Source organism: Xenopus tropicalis, chromosome 9 (assembly GCF_000004195.4).
Source record: "Xenopus tropicalis strain Nigerian chromosome 9, UCB_Xtro_10.0, whole genome shotgun sequence".
Classification (NCBI taxonomy): domain Eukaryota; kingdom Metazoa; phylum Chordata; class Amphibia; order Anura; family Pipidae; genus Xenopus; species Xenopus tropicalis.
The window spans coordinates 73,215,436-73,233,700 of NC_030685.2; the positions used below are offsets into that span (position 1 = coordinate 73,215,436).

The following is an 18,265-nucleotide window of genomic DNA, read 5'->3' on the forward strand; positions in this document are numbered from 1 at the left end:
AATTATATCTTAGTTGGGATCAAGTACAGGTACTGTTTTATTATTACAGAGAAAAGGGAATCATTTAACCATTAAATAAACCCAATAGGGCTGTTCTGCCCCCAATAAGGGGTAATTATATCTTAGTTGGGATCAAGTACAGGTACTGTTTTATTATTACAGAGAAAAGGGAATCATTTAACCATTAAATAAACCCAATAGGACTGTTCTGCCCCCAATAAGGGGTAATTATATCTTAGTTGGGATCAAGTACAGGTATTGTTTTATTATTACAGAGAAAAAGGGAATCATTTTTTAAAAATGTTAATTATTTGCTTATGATGGAGTCTATGGGAGACGGCCTTTCCGTAATTCGGAACTTTCTGGATAATGGGTTTCCGGATAAGGAGTCCAATACCTGTAGTTTGTATTTATCTTATTGTTTTAAATAGCCTCTGTTGTATTAATCTATTCTACTGTGCAGCGCTGTATATATACACATACATATATATATATTTATATATATATACACATTATATCCCAAGTGGCAGCCCCTACACTGACAGCCCTTTTCCCTGAAACCACACTGCCTTACTCTACACACTCTACACTCTACACACTGTCTCACAATGACAAACCTGTCCCATGTGACCATTTGGCCTTTTTATCTGCTCCTTCTCAATGTCATAAAAACAGTTATTTTCCTTGATTCTATAAACAGATTATGAGTTCCCGTTTCATTATTCATGCAGGCGCTTTATAAATGCTTGTTAATAATACAAATAATGCTAATGCTGACATTGTGTCTGTACAGTACGGTCCTTGTCCTAGGACTCCTGTATAAATGAAATCCAAACAGACAACATTTCCTCTATTTGCAGTCCTTGGCGGTAATATTTTCTTAAAGCCAGGTTACAAGCCCCTTTTGGCCATAGGATTTCAGTAATCCACATAATGCAGCGAGCAACTTGATTCTGAACCCCGGCTGCACAAACATATAAGCATAAATTGCCATTTTAATTAGCAGAGCTAATTACTTGTGACTATCAGCCATATTCCTGGATTTCAATCAAGGGCAAGAAGCAGAAGCTAAAGTCACAGTGACATCAGTTGGATGGCTTTTCCTAGCAAATAAGTGCTTTATTAGGCTTTCTGTACAGATGGTAAATGGAGGGGCTTAGAATTAAATAGGGGTTTTCTGTGTGTGTGGGTCTTAATATTAAGATTAGTGCTTGTCTTTACCAAAGATGGGGGGGTAGGGAAAAGGTGACCGGGCTTTCCCTACAAAAAAGAAGGTTTCTTATAAAGCTTGTGGGATTTAATTCTACTGGTTATGGGCTATTCCTAATCTTGTACATACACTACTGTACTGATAATTAGGAGCAGATTTTCATTTTTAGTTTTGTATCTCAGTCCCTGCAGCACAAGGAGTAGCTATAAGGTACAACACATAGCAGGGGCCAGGGTTGGACTGGGCCGCCAGGATACTGGGAAAAACCCGGTTGGCCCCGGCGGTTCTGACGCAATACCTGTTAGCGCTCCCCCGACCACCATTGTCCTCCCCTGATGCGTTTCACTTACGCACGTTCAGGGGAGGATGTCAGGCAGGTGGCCGCCCCGGGGGCCCCGCACACTCCATGGTGCTCTGGCCTGGCCCCCCCCCAGTACGACCCTGACAGGGGCGCCATTATTTAGGGAGGGTGAGGGTGGGCAGCATCCACTTGGCCACCTCAGGGCACCTCAGCACTGAGCCTTGCATATTATGGTCATTTTTCATAAGGAACCCAGGCCCGAACTGGAATTCAAAATAGGCCCTGGCATTTTAAGTATGGCCAAACAGCCCCACCAGCCCCTCTAGAATTTTCCAGAACCCACAGAGTCTGTATGTTTTTGAAGTGTGGGAAACCAGATAACCCAGAGCAAGTATTTGTATGTTTTTTTGTTAGAAAGCCTGTACAGATTCATGAAGTTTAGACACACAGCTGCAGGGGTCATTTTGGAACGCAGGATGCAACTATCTGGGGCTGTCTTGTTTTGCATTGCAGGATGTATTATACAGCTAACAGTGAGCCATTCATTTCATGAAAAGTTATTTTCTTCTACGATGACCAATGTAAGATTAGAAGTGACCCTTTTAAGGAGTCAGGAACTACATGGGAAGCCATTTAAATCTGTGAGGTTCATCATACTTAAACAGGTTGTTTACCTTTAAATTAACTTTTAATATGATGTATTATTATTATTTTATTATTAACATTTATTTATAAAGCGCCAACATATTCCACAGCGCTGTACAATAAGTAATATGTAGATGGTAATATTCTGAGACAAGTTGCAATTCGTCTTCATTTTTCATTATTTGTGTTATTTGGATCATTTAGCTGCTCTCCTGTTTAGAATTTCAGCAGCTATCTGATTGCCAGGGTTCAAATTACCTTAGCAACGAGGTATTTATTTGAATTAGTGATGTATTATTATTATTTTATTATTAACATTTATTTATAAAGCGCCAACATATTCCACAGCGCTGTACAATAAGTAATATGTAGATGGTAATATTCTGAGACAAGTTGCAATTCGTCTTCATTTTTCATTATTTGTGTTATTTGGATCATTTAGCTGCTCTCCTGTTTAGAATTTCAGCAGCTATCTGATTGCCAGGGTTCAAATTACCTTAGCAACGAGGTATTTATTTGAATTAGACACTAGAATATGAATAGTAGAGGGTTGGAATAAGGAGAGTGTTGGAATCAAACATAAAAAATAATAAAATTGTAGTCTCACAGAGCAATAGTTTATGGGCTGCCGGGGTCAGTGACCCCCATTTGAAAGCTGGAAAAAGTCAGAAGAAGAAGGCAAGTAATTTAAAAACTGTTAAAAAAAAAAAATGAAGACCAACTGAAACCTAGAACTGACATTCTATTACATACTGAAAGTTAACTTAAAAAAGGGGACATTTAATGCAAACATCCCTATTTCTCCTGTGTAAGTATGGCACATCTTCTGTTTTAGCTCATACACCGCTTACTCCTGTTGTTTCTCAATATAGAAACGTCAGCAGTTAATCAATAATTCACACTTATCATATTAACTTATGCATATAGAGTGCACGTGTGCAGGCGTATACAATGGATACAGGCAAGGGGAGGATGTGAGGTGATTTTTAAGCATGCATGCACATATACTGAGACATGCCGCTCACATCTTCTTCATCTATGGTTTTTATTACACTTATTTATAAAACACCAACATATTTTGCAGTGCTGTACAATATATGGGTGCAATATTGAACATACGGATAATGTACAAAAATAACACTGATACGAGAGGTAAAGGGGGCCCTTTCCAACATACCTTTTTTTAAAAGCGAAAATAAGGGTATCCATTATCTGGAAAGTCATTATCCAGAAAGCCCTGTATTACTGGAGCACTATCACCCATAGACTCCATTTAAATCAACTAATTCACATTTTTAGAAAATATAAAATTTTTTATTTACAGGAATGGGACCTGTTATCCCGATTAAAAATGTAAATTATTTGGTTAAAATATAGTCTATGGGAGATGGCCTTCCTGTCATTCTGAGCTCTCTAGATAATGGGTTTCCGGATAACGAATCCCTTCACTGTATACCCTTGATGCCAACTAAGATATAATACATCCTTATTTGAGGCAAACAATCCTATTGGGTTTATTTAACGTTTAAATTATTTTTTAGAAGACTTAAGGTACAGAGATCCAAATTTTATAAAGACCCATATCCGGAAAATCCCAGGCATTCTGGATAACGGGTCCCATACCTGTTATTATGGATATGTAGAATCTTATTAAATGTTACACTTTGAAAATCATACAAGAAGGTTAACTGGCTCCTAATAAAACTGCCCTCGGTGTGTGTGAATGTGTTAGCACCCTTAGATTGTAAGGTCCACCGGGGCAGGGACTGATGGGAATGATGTATAATCTCTTTAAAGTGCTCTGGGATATGTTGGCTCTATATAAATAAAGAATAATAATAAAATGTTACCCATATTCATAAACATATACATATAAATCCACAGTACATTCATATAGCAAACCTTCTACACACACACAGGGACACACATATACATTATTATTATACAGACAATTAATGAAAAACAGGCAATTAGTCTAATGTCAACATTATTTAAACAGTATCAAAATGTGAACCCAGTGTAAATAATCTCTGTGCTGAAAGGAGCCCTACTCCGAGCTCTCTGCAAGAGCATTTGTATCATCTGCCGTATACATTGTTTCAGAGGTGATGTCAAGGTGAAAGCAGACTAGCAGGATGGTTGGAAATCATTGATATTCTGACTCGGAGGCTACAAATGGCTCGGTGGCAGATGGAGTCTTTGTCAAGGAAGAAAAATGGCAGCTTAGGAGCATCATAGCTGTTTTTGCTAGCAGCTCGGCTCACAAGCAGTGACCTTCTACTGTTTGGGAGTTCTCCGGCGCTTTAATAAATCCTCCTTCCTTTCTATCAGCTAAAAGTAGAGAAATGGCAGCATCATAATTCAGTACAAATTGAGTTGTTTCATTACAAAGCAACATAAAGCTGTTTTACAGCCTCAATTTTAAGAGTGTTTTTCTGAAATGGCCGGCTTTTCCAGAAAGGGCCCGCAAATTGGTGGGAAAATGTCATTTTTCGATATTTCGGGAATTTGCACTATGTGTCATATTGTTCTCTGCATATATGGTAATGACAAACAAGCTCAACGCAGAGTTTTTTATTTATTTGTTATAGAAGAAGATGCAATTCCAAGCTACTAATACTAAGCAACTTACTCTAAGGGCAGATTTTTTCATATTTTTTTTTGGTGCCAAAGGACAATATTTGTGCGAAACAGTGTAGCAGAAGCAGCAGACCCAGTAGGGAACTGGCTTTTGGCACATTGTTGCAAGAGCAGTGATGGGCCAAGCTGGCTGGTGTGGGCACGCGCATTGAGGTTGCTGATGGAGTGGGGAGCACGGGGAGACCAACTGTGAGCCGGAAAAATCCGGACTTGGGGCAGGCAGAAGAGGTATTTGCCAACCCCTGCCCCCGCCATTGCACAGGTACCTCTGCCTACCCCTATTTCCGGTCCTGTTCAAAACTCAAAACCTGAGAAGAGAAAGGGACAAAAAGATAATGATGTCAGCCTCAGTTTCATTTACAAATAACTTTAACACCACTGAAAATGCTGAATGAATGAATGTATGGTAAGTTCCTTGGAATGGCTTTTTCATTTGCTATGCAAAAAAAAAAACACCATTTGGGTGAAGTTCCACTTTACTTCTGTTAAATCAGGGTGCAGCATTGGGGCAGTTAAACAAGATGTGTGCCCTTTTGAAGCATGGTATCTAGGTGACATAGATTTCTTTTGTTAAAGGAGAACTAAAGCTTAACTAAAGAAGTAGGCTATAAATGTTGTACATGATGTTTTGAGCTTCTGTAGCAGCCCAATGCAACCACAGCACTTTAGCAGGGAAGATTCGTGCCCCCAGAGATGCCCCAGTAGCCCCCCAGCTTCTTTTCAGCTGATTCACTGCACATGCTCCGTGCTGCTGTCAGTTACCTGCACTTAGGGACCAATATATATTCTATACACTGTATATATATATATATCTAGAATATAACTGTCACAATATAAGGCTAATTAGTAGTAATGCTAATTATTACTAAATGGCAGCTACCAAAGTAGTGCAGTTAGCATCAGAAATTAATAATCAGCCCTGTAGCATCACACTCTATGACTGGCAAACCTCATTTTCTACTTGATAATTTACTATGACACATAAGCTTAGCTGCACAGAGCCCACTGAGCATGTGCAGTGTCACTGACACTTCTAATAAAAAAATTTGGTGACCCCCTGTGACAATTTTGAAGTACTGGATCTTTACTACTATAGAGATGCTGAACATTAAGGGGCACATTTACAAAAGCACGAACGCTCGAGCGTTCATGCGAACGATCCGAGCGTATTTTTGCCGATTTTTTCGGGCGTCCGCACGACTTTTTCGTACGAGGCACGACTTATTATCGTGACTAATACGATTTTTTCGTAAGCATTTTCGTGATATTTGCGATCTTCCGAAATTTTCGTTTCCAATACGATTTTTTCCCATTCGTGATTCGGATTCGTGGATTAGTAAATGTGCCCCTTAGGCTGGTACAATAAGTTCAGTATATAAAATATGGCATTTCTAGTCAACTATGGCATTTCTAGTCATATTTATTTTTAGGGTTTTGTTCTCCTTTAAACATGCATGTATATGTATGTTCCTCAATGAATCAGACTCATGTTTACCAGATGGGGGGGGGCAGATTGTAGCTGCATTGCAACACATGCCCTAGACAGGTGTTACAAGATGCATCTGGCGCAGGTTCTATGTTCATCATCCATTCTGAGCACAACACCCCTGCTCATTTAGAATCTGACTGCACCATATATAAAGGCCTTATGCTTAGATTGCAAGCTCTGTGGTACAGATAATCATTGTATAATACTATGTACAGTTAGCATCTAATTAAATTTTTGTTGTTTTAGTCTGTGAGAAAGTTGCTAAGGAGGCAGTTGCATATGTACCCCCCCCCTCATACCAATTTATGTAGCATGCCATTTCTTTTTTCCCTGGGCTACCCACCTGCCTCATCCTGGCACATCAATGTGATTGAGGGGGGGTCTTATACACAGTGTTAACAAAATGTCTCGCTCAGAGCAATGGAATCTGATAGAGAGAGGGAGAAATTCTGAAAGGTTGCAGGGGGTGGGGGGGAGGAAGGAAGAATGACTGAGCAGAGAAATGATGCAAAAAGCAAATGACACTGAGGTCCTGGTTTAATACATATGTATTCTAGGTTGCTGGTTGATTTCATTAGCAAATCTCATTGTTATGCAATGTCTGTTCTTCTGCAGCAAAATGAATATTGTATTCTCCCAGGCTCAGTGTGTGTGAGTGTGTGTGTGTGTACCCATTTACGTTTAGAGATGGGAAGGCAGGAACATCTTAAATCTCACACTTATGGGCATCTGTTACTCTATGCACACCCATTAACACTAGCTTTGTATTGCTAAAATGTCACTTTAATCAAATGCATTGAATCCCTGACTCCAAAGCATGGGGAGGGGGGGGGGGCTGAGATGGTTGGGGGCAGACATTTGGTGTTTATTTACAATATTAATGAGTATCTATGTGTCAGCACGTCGGGATGTGTTTCTGCTTGTTTGTGTGCCCGCATTTTCACACTTAAATTTCTCATAACATTAACAGAGATGTGGCATAATGATACATGCTCAATTTATTGTTTTTTTTTTCTTTATTAGCTCTAATGAAATGTAAATATAGGCATAATTATGTAAATAAATGTAAATACATTGCAATCATCTTAAATAATGAATATTCTTTACATTTTCATACAATGGTCTTATGTATATACATATATATATTTACATATTTGTATATCTATTCACATATAGATATATTTTTATATAGTATAAATATTTTAAAATATTTATATAAAGCTGAATAGTTTTATATTCCTCCTTAGGACAAAAGGGGACATAGCCTGATCTTTCATCTTGTTGTTAACATATTGAGATTTTTATAAAACTTTTACCTATCAATATTACGCTGTAATCTTAACTTTATAAGGGGCGATAGTGTGGCTGTTTAGGTGGGTAAAAAATAGGTTTATTCCTTTGGCAATGAACAGGGAGTCAAATGTAAACACAGCAGGGAGGATTCTCATTGGGTGATACTTTTGCATTGATTATGCTGCTGGCTGTGGATGTCTAGGAAAATGTTTTATTGTACAGTGTTGCGTTAAGGTCCATCTCTGTGGTCACTTTATCCCTTCTTTATATGCTGGAGAATGCGGTAAATTTTAGTCCAGCAAAAGTTTAGTGGCTATTCTTTTATTAGTAGTTAGAAGCAAACATTATGGTCGCCATGTTTATTCTTTGCTATGCTGTGTGTGCAGATTATGGGTCTCAGGAAAGGACCCTTATTTTCCTTACCTTGTGTTTTCATTTGATAAACCAACTGTATAAAAGCTAATAAGGTTCTGGTCTTTCAAGAGATTGTGAAAAAAGCTCCAAAAATATAAAGAAAGCCATAAGGCCCTGTGATAAATTTGGATGTGGGCCCAAATTTCATTGCCATGTAGCTACCTTGCCTTTCTGCACAGTGGGGTGGTAATAGATTTAAAAGAATTGTTCATGCCCATGAAGCCCATTTCTGTGTCCAGTAGCAGTTACAGTGTGATTACCCCATTTATTAATTTCTGGTGAGACTGCATCAATAATAACAAGAGCCTATCATTTCCGAGGAGCCCTTGGTGGCCCTACAAATGTTATATTAATGATATACTTAAAGCACAACACCTGAAACTCAACCCCCCCCCCCATTAGCCTTAGTCAGAAAATGGTACATTGCTACTGCTCTTTGCATCCCCTTGATTCTGTATGGAAGTAAAGTACTTTAGCAATCAGTAAATGGGGGCATTTAAATAGTTTTTTTGCACTGGGGGCCCCTCTGCCGACTATGTCCACCCTGATCATGTTTTGTTAAATAAAGCACCCCATCCGCGCGGCTGTGGAGTCCCATAAATTAAATAGAGCTGGCCTTGTGCGCTCCAGTTAAGTAAATAGATAGATGTTTCATATGCAAACGACACAACGCTTTCAGAGAGAAGGAAAAAATGCATTTCCATTCCATTCTGTTTGATATTGACCTTTAGGAAATTGATTGTAGGTGATATGTCACCCAAATGGATTCTCATTCCTGCTCGGCACATTTCAGTGTCACAGATCACATTACTGCCAACTAAACAGCCATCCCTTACTCTCGGTCTATTTTTAATTTTTAGCATTTTGTATCCTTTTCCCCATTAGTAGAGACGGTCTGGGGAAAAGAGAGACAGAGAGACAGAGAGAGAGAGGGGGATTTGTTGTATTTCTGTGTCAAATGACATCTCTCTGCTACCATTCTGTCTTCTTGGGAACAGACCAGGAACTGTTGATTGTAAGGTAAATACCTAGACACAGAATTTGTCAGCTAGTTTATATCTTTCCCTTTAGTTTTAAGATATTAAATGCTCCCTTATTTATACATTGATTTTTTTAATGTTCTCTATAAATAAAAACATTCAGCTGGAACAACTAAGCGTTCCCATAGTCAGTCTGGGGCAAATGAGTAATAGTTTATTTTAGTCACTTGATGGCAGACTAGAAGAGGGAATCCCCCATAGTGTAGACGTTTTTAGGAGGAGATGGTCCCACAGGGTCAATTAAGTGGAGGGAATTGCCCTGGGAAGGTAATTTAAGTAAGGGAGTTGTCCCCAGAAAGGGAGTGTCCCCAGTATGTTAAGCTGATACCAACCTAGGAGTTTATGCCCTAGTGAAAGCCAAACTCAACATCATGTTATAAGTTAAGCCAGCTATTGTTTGGGTAGTTTTGTTATGCTCACCTTGTTTGGTAAGAGTTAGGGTGAAGGCACACTGTAGGCTGGCTAGCTGAGCAGTGTGGGCTCCACTTAACAGTTAAGAGGGGTCAGCACCCCAGAATGCACTCCATTGGTACAAGGCTAACAAGGTCCTTATAAACTAAATAACTTCTGTGTATGCCAACTTAGACCAGACACATTAGGTCAGGAGGACCTCTGAGCATGAAGATTACCAAGGAGAGTGTTCTACAGGGAAGCAACATGTACAGCAATGCCTTGCACTGTCTTTACTATGACAAATCTAAAGTTTGGCGGATCACTGTGACAATTCCTCTTGGGACCCTGACCTTAGCCCGCACTCATGCCTAGATGGCCATTTGTACAAAGTCTAAGGAATCATTGGCGCACTATAATGGAATATATTACTGATAAATAGGGTATAATGTGTCTGCCTTTTGTTTCCCACAACATTTGCCTCCTTTCCCTCACAGGGTTGTTTGTGAGAAAGAAAGCTAAGATGTACAAGTTAACTTGCCGTGAAATTCAGATGCATAAATTATAGACTGGAGATAACCAGGTTTAATCATGGAAGCGGTGAGCAGAGATGCTGCATGGATAAAACTGTGCTTTCTACAGAGAAATTGTGCCACCCGCCTGTATTTTCATTTAACGCTTTACATTTACAGCTTACTGTGCTCAGATTGGACCTTATATTGAGTCTGTCATGTGGAAATCAGTTCATGTTGGTCTTGTCCATCAGGCATCAGTTCAGTCCTGCTTTGTAATGCTGGCACACGTGCCAATGTAGAATCTGTGTTGTACTGGAGATTAATAAGAAATATGGGCTACCTGCCCGTGTATGTGTTGAGCCTCGCAGAGCACTAATTTGAAATTGTGTTTGTAAGACTCCCCAAGGAACAGTTACCGAAGGGCTTGGGTTTCGATGCCTTTTTATGACAAGCCAACGGCTTAGCGCAAAGCAGTTTTTATTTTTTTTGCAGTGATCTGCATAACGAAAGCCTATTTGCTTTGTTCAGGAATTTCTATAGTTTGACAAATAACTGTAATAAGGGCGGTGGTGTTGCTACCATTGACTGGGTCTTACAGCAACATTTTGCTTTAATTGATTATCTATTTTGCATACATGTATTTAAAATGTGCATATGGACCCATTAAGTCACATATACTGCTGGGACCACCCCAAGCAACCTGGGTTTTCTACTACTCACATTGAATCCCTGAGAAAAGCTGGCAACTTTTCACCAGGTTATCATTTTATTGACCTGCATATCAAAACAACCAATTATGGTATCAGGAAGGGTGGAAAATACCATCAGATTGAATCAACCTGATTTGGCCCATCATTTGGTTTGGTGGCCATTGATCAACCTATGCTCAGACATCTTAAGGGGGAGGTGGCAATAATTCATTCAGATGTGCTACAAGCTCCATTGTTTGTCTGTGGTCAGGCCCATACTGACAATCTGTGGATTCTGGAAAATGCTAGAGGGGCTGCTGTAAGATGCCCCTAGACAGTCACTATGTAGTGGGCTCATTGGAGGCTACGTGTGTACTTGAAATGCCAGGGCCTAATTTGAATCCTAGTCTGGGCCTGGATATGGTTATAGATAACCTGCATTCCTAATGAAAAATATTTGTATGGAAAAAAAAATATTCTCCATATGACAAATTGCGCCCCTTGGCCAAAATATCACAGGAAACAGTAGAAACCCTGCATGGAGACTTCTAGCAGTTATCATGTGAGACCTTAGCATCCTTGGGTTTTATTGCTTCCCTGGAGGATTTTCTATGAACTTGATTCGCTAATTCATTCAATGGGACATGTATTGTGGGAAAGCCATGCATTCGTCAGACTGCTTGCTGGTTTATTTATAAAATAGTAGCACAATGGGCCCTGTCTGCAGGACAGTTCAGAGACACTCCAAGCTACTGCTTTGTATGAACACTTTCTGAGCTTGTGGAAAATCTTTTTTTAATTTTTTTTTGGCCAATTAAACACTTATTATGATTCTGTGATACATGAAAGAGAAACGTTGCAGGTCTGTAAAAAATATATACCACAATAAACCTATATGTAAAACATTGTTTCATATAAATAAAGCCTTTTCATGAAAAAATCTGCTTCTCTAATATTATCTGCAACTGGATAATCTCATATAGAAAAACTGTTATTTCAAGTACTAAAGACTACACTGTGCTCACACACAAACCAATGGCACTGATACATGCTAGGTTACATCAGCCATTGAATGGCCAGAGCTGTGTCTTTTCTTCCTGTTACAGTTAGGGCTGCATTATTTCCTGTCAGGTGATCAGTCTGACGCACAGGAAATCACAAAATGGCAGCTCAAAGGAAAACATGTAAAAGACCAATGTTTATTAATATTTATATGCCAGTTTGATGAGATATAGATATAAACATTATCTTTTGGTTACATCTGGGTTTAAACTGTGGGGGGATGGATCAGGGAGCAGCCTCGAGGCCAGTCAGAATAGTATTTGGGGAAAATTATTATTTGATCCCCTAAATATTCCTAGAAACCCAGCATGAATGACACCAGGGCTAAAGGTGGCCATACACATTACAGTTATAATCTTTCCCACAACCATTGGTCACGGGAAAGATTGATCGTCTGCTCCACATTAAGAGCTGAATCACCAGATATGCAGGTAAAAACAATTCTTACCCCTATCTGACAATTGAGCATTAATCTTTGGCAATGCTGGGGCACCTTCAAAGGCATCAACATTTTTAGTACTGCATGATGGACGAGATGACCAATTATGGTACAAAACTTTGTCTTGTACAATAATATCGGCGCATGTGGCCACCTTTAGATCTGGGGAAAATGCAAATTTAGATATTTCTGGAGGCTTAGGCAATAAGAGTGAAGTTTGGGTTTAAAGGACCCCAACAAATGTTGTATGCATACTGAAAAATGTAAATCTAAGGAACTGTGTAACATGTATCTTAATTAACGTTGTAGTGGTTTTTAAGTTATTTGTAAGCTGCATTTGGGGAAAAAAGTGTTTGCAGTTAGCAGGGGCTCTGGTGATCCTCCCTTAGCTGTATGCCCTTGTCCTTCATTTTTTGCTGTCAGCAGGGCAATGGCATGGAAGGGGTTAACTTGTATGTTTGTGTGCCAGGTGTTTGCTGGGAATTGTGAGTGCGTAATGGACGGCTGGCTTGCACATACACATCCAGCTTGTTACATTGGGTTAAGTTTTTGTTAAACATTTATCCTGGAATGATTATCTCTGCACACAAAACCAATATTCAGCAGAAAGGTGTGGGAAAGCAGGCACAGGAAAAGGACTGATTGTTGTGCCTGATAGAGCCAGGCGCTGCATCCAGACAGACTATTCTCCCTAGCATTTATTCCCTGAGAACAAAACTGATTTAGCCCAGAGCTTCTAGCGCACAGAGATTTCTGTAGTGGTGGAGGGGCCTGGGACTGTTGTACAGTATGTGGTCAGCTGTTTATGATACGAGTTATTATTGACTATAACTCCCAAAATGTTCTCACAGTCCATTTCCACTGTCACCATATTTGCTTTCTATACACACTTTTCCACAGTTACAGCTCCCCTGAACCTATCTAATTGTAACCCTACCCTAATACACTGTTTATACACACAGTTACAGCTCCTTCCCCTGAACCTATCTAACCCTACCCTAATACACTTGTTATACACACTGTTTCACAGTTACAACTTCTTACCCTGAACCTATCTAACCCTAACCGTACTCTAATACACTGGTTATACACACAGTTACAGCTTCTTCCCCTGAACCTATCTATCCCTAACCATACTCTAATACACTGTTTATACACACAGTTACAGCTTCTTCCCCTGAACCTATTTATCCCTAACCCTACCCTAATACACTGGTTATACACAGTTACAGCTTCTTCCCCTGAACCTATCTAACCCTAACCGTACCCTAATACACTGGTTATACACACTGTTTCACCGTTACAACTTCTTACCCTGAACCTATCTAACCCTAACTGTACTCTAATACACTGTTTATACACACAGTTACAGCTTCTTCCCCTGAACCTATCTATCCCTAACCCTACCCTTATACACTGGTTATACACAGTTACAGCTTCTTCCCCTGAACCTATCTGACCCTAACCCTACCCTAATACACTGGTTATACACAGAGTTACAGCTCCTTCCCCTGAACCTATCTAACCCTACCCTAATACACTGGTTATACATACTGTTCCACAGTTGCAGCTTCTTCCCCTGAATCTATTTAACTCTAACCGTACTCTAATACACTGGTTATACACATAGTTACAGCTTTTCCCCCATAACATACCTAATCCTAACCTATCCTAATACGCTGGTTATACACACTGTTCCAGAGTTACAGCTCCTTCCCTTAAAGCTATCTAACCCTAATCCTACCCAAATACACTGGTTATACACACTGTTCCACAATTACAACTTCTACCCCAGACACCATCTTGCCTTACTATACATTCTGTGCCACAATGACAGCTCCATCACTGACACAATAAGGATAAGCAAAAGTGCTTCTTGAATGAATGAATTAGGACTAAAGGTCCCCATTGTGTGCCACTTAGTGCTCTCCCCCCCCCCCCTCCATCTTGCCACCCAGCTGTACTCACTATTCCAGAGTTTCAGCCCCTGTCCCTGACTCTTTCTTGCCTTACTATGCACCCTGTTCCTGTACCAGCCACTTCTCAGATGCGGCACCGTTTCCTTACCTTCCTACTGCATACAACTGCATCTCCTCTAGGTCTTACCCACCGCTCTATATCTCGTTATTACAAATAAAATACCTCCAGCCTCTGCCAACCTTAATATTCCTTTAAGTCTTTAAACATGAATGTTTATAATTGTTTTTAGTAAGACAGAAACATAACATAAATGAAGAAAACCTTTTCTGTGCAATAGGGATTATTATTCCCCCTTTGAAACACAGTATTTTCTTACATTGAAGTTAACCTGGCACCCGCTCCTCTCTCCAGAGATGCAGTAAGGAGATTTACACCAGGCTGTTCTTCCCCCCCTACAGCCTCCACATGTCAGAGAGCCAATTAGAAGAGGCAGGGGGCAGGAGGGGGCAGAGATAAGGGTAGTAAAGCACTAAGTGTATCGGTGACAGTTACAGCAGTCCTATATAGAGATGCCCCCCTTTACTGTACTCTGTATAATACTTTTCTACCCCTTGTCCTGAGACTTCTGTAGCCTCTGCTTCCAGGGGCGGAACGTTGTATTCTGCTCCAGGAAATGCTGCCATAGATGTATATAAAAAACACCAGAAACTGCCTACTTCACCTAGATTAATTCTGCTGATGTGAGCACGATTACTCCCCGGCTAATCCTAGCGCTCCACCTGCCTTTCAGATTGTTTACCAGGAAATCAAGATGTGTAAACTGCAGGAAGCACTATTTGACCCTGATCCGACAGTGTCTCATTACAATAATTGCTAATCTCTGAATAAGACAGCCATGTTCTGAGTGAGACACAGAGAGCAGCAAGATAGAGTGGTGGTGGGGGGGGAGAAAGGAGGAAAAGAAAAGAAGCCGCTTGTGTTAAGTAGATGCTTGTTGTCGGAACAAGCAGAGCTTTGTAAATGGCTTCAGCTATGAAGCTTTTATAGTAAGGTTTCCTGAGGCATCTGGACACCTCTGGGGGGGTCAGGAAAAGAAAAACCCCCAGGGTAGGATACTATGTACACTTTCATCCTTTCTTCCTAACTGAAGACATATCACAGCTTGTTTGGGAGCGCAGAAGTGCGGCAATAACATGACACCATCCTGATGAAGCACTGACCACAGTAAGAAACTCCATGTTACGGGTTTTCTCCTCCAGGCAAGGAATGAATGGGTGGCACTTGCCTTCTTTATTTGGCTCCTGGCTGTTTTGTGTGTGTGTGTGTGTGTGTTGATGAGGATTACAATAATGGCTGGTGTAAACTAGAAAGAGCTCTGGCTTTGTCATTCAGCTTGCTTTTCTCTGTTCTTCTTTAGAGGGAACATCCTGGATGCAGAGAATTTGGTAGAATCTGTCTCTTTTCAGGTCTTTGTTTGACTTTTTAATGTAATGAATGTGTGTTTATTGTATGTTTCCCAAAAAATTGTTGTTATAGTACAGATATTTGTGTTTGTGGTTTAACTGTCAGGGTGCTGATTTTGTGCCTGCACATTGTATCATTCCGTGATTTAGATTTTTATTTTCCTGTATTGTTTGCTGTTGCTTCATCAGAAGTGAATTGTCAGCGTTAGAGCTGATGTCATCATGACAAGATGGGGCATTCCTGTCTGGCGTGCCATGATGTGTTTTCCTGTTACATACTGGTCACTGGAATTCCATTTCTTTAATTTTTGCCCCTCCCTGTGCTGTTCATTGGCTTTGCGTGTAATTGTGTTAGTATTAAAAGGATTGCTCACTTTACTTTGGGTGAACTTTCCACACGCTATCCAAAGTATGCATTTTTGGCAATAGGGACTTAATAAAAAAAAAAGTGCTTATGAAAGAAACAGGTGTCCAGTCCTGGGGTTCATAGCTATCCTGTTGGAGCTGGGGGTCGCTGACTCATTACTCTACTTCCTTGATGCAGAATTTAGTGAGGAAAAGTCCAGGCAGCTTGAATTCAAATGCAATTGCACGTGCACATGCAAGTGCAAGTGCAAAAGCACTAAATGTCGCTAGAGCGTGGTCCTTAGTGCTTATTCAAAGAGGACATGCATCTTCTAGGGCGCTGGGTGCAGAGTGCAGCACCAGAATGTACCAGGCAGCCCAGTCCTAAGAGACAGCCATAGGGCAGGGGGTAAGTACAGGGTTCTGTTGCAGCCTGCACCCACTGATACTTCTTAACTTAATGATCCAGAAGTTAGGAGGCCGCTAGGGGTTGGAAGGGGAGGGACACCTATGCATTCCTCTGCCCAGGCATCATGAATGCAGAGCTCCCAAACACAAGCAGCATTGCATTCATGGGGGGGTGTGGTGCTCTGTTTTGGAAAGCAGAGACTTGTAGCAATAAAGTGCAGTACAGGGAGTAAAGTGCAGAAATATGATGGATTGCCCCTTTTCTTATAGTTTGCACCCTGCATTGCACTTGATATATTGCTCCTCCCATCTTTTCCTTGCTTATTTATATAGAATTAACTTTATTGGCAACTAAAGGTAGCCAGACATGAGCAGATTAAAGCTGCCAAGTAGAGTCCGTTAGACTGATTCAGCAGCTTATCTGCCCATGTATGGGGACTTCCCTGATCAATATCTGGCTGAAATCATCCAGGTTTGATTTTCCCGTTGGATTGGGGACCGCATTGGCTCATTGATGTTGTCCTTGGCCCTTAGTAATTTAGTTGTTTGGCCCTAGGGCCAAACGATTGAATTAACCCAATGTCGTCAACCTAAGGTGGGCATATAGGGGAAAGATTCTCTCATTTGGTGACCAGATGAATGAATCTTAGCGTGTATGGCCAACTTTAGAAAGGCCACAATGCCCTGACTCTATATTGCTACATACGGGTAATGTTTATTTGACACCAGTTAATGTTTATTTGTTCCTTTTGATATAACTGGAATTTGAGGTTATTTATGTTATTTTAATAGTAAATGGGGTACAGAAGATACTTTTGTTTCCTTGTGTATTTCCACCAACCATTTTCTTATGAAACTTTCTTTTGGCTAAGTTTCTGCTGGTGTTTTTTAATAGGTTCAGCTCCTTGTGGGAGCACTTAATTTTGTATAAAGAGAGCTGGAACACCCAGTGTGTGTTTTTATCCACAGGCCAAAATTCCAATGCCACTGTTTTTTTTCCTATAGAACTATGATATAGGAACAATATAAATATAATATTAGTAGAATATGCTGAATTATGGTTATGCACAAACAATAGCAAGTTCCCACAAGCAACCAATCACCAATTAGTTTTTAATGGTTTAGAGCAGATAAGGTAATGAAAAAAAACATCTGATTGGGGGTTATGGGTTACAAGACTAGGGCAAACTTTTCTTGTGTTTGTACATAGACACATGCCTTTTCATACACAATAGAACACAAAGAGTAAGGAGTAAACCTCCTTATGGGCCCAGGCATTAACTGGATTTTCTTGCAACAGGTTTCAGCTTCTCCTTGAACAGCTGTTGTTATCCAGGTCACTGAGTATCTGCCATTGCTGCTTCTGGTAATTGTTTCCTTTCAATGGACACAACGTTACTCTTGCATAAAGGAAAATGCTGTGCCCCATTCACAAATATATATCAATTAACCTCCCATAGCTTGAGAAACCAAGGCATGCAGTTTTCAGCCTGCTAAGAGAAGCAGTTTTTCCTAACAGTATTTTTTAAAGGGGCAATAAAGGTGTAAGCAAAATGTTAAATGTTTTTAAATTAATATAACTTAATGCTGCAATTTAATTAGGAAAAAAATGCAAAGTTTTAAAGCTATTTGGCTTTTTATTGTTTTTCCCTTCCCCCTTGGTTGATACAATTCTAGTGGAGTCCTGTGTAAAGACCTCTAGGTCATGGGCTATCAGAGGAATTAGTGACAAGTCAACCCAAACCAATCACTCACTCCTGCAGAGACCTTCTGGCTCAACTTCACTGGGGGATGGGGCAAAGACAAGGAGAGTCCTTTACTGCCCTTATAATTTGGTTAGAATCAAGGTAATTTCAGCTGGCCCTGCATGGGCTATTAAAAAACCTGACATTCCATTCCATACACTTGCCAAATCGGCCCCTCCAGATTGAGTCAGCAGGTTATTGGCCTGTATGTGGAGCCCTTGTTAGAACCTGTCTGACCAAAAACACCTATGTATCTT

The 18,265-nt window shown here is 40.2% G+C and overlaps 1 protein-coding gene across 20 annotated transcripts in view; it reads left to right on the top strand.

The window, feature by feature from the left end:
- baz2b (bromodomain adjacent to zinc finger domain 2B) overlaps positions 1 to 18,265 on the top strand; it is a 157,598-nt gene that overhangs the window by 62,927 nt on the left and 76,406 nt on the right. The window contains exon 1 of one of the 20 annotated variants that reach the window (XM_012971061.3): positions 14,905 to 15,271. The exons of 17 other annotated variants lie outside the window; for them this stretch is intronic. The gene's annotated coding sequence lies outside the window, so the exon portion shown is untranslated. Of the gene's footprint in view, positions 1 to 14,904; positions 15,272 to 18,265 lie in introns of those variants that run through there. 2 more of the 20 variants (XM_012971064.3, XM_012971070.3) reach the window with 2 other exon arrangements.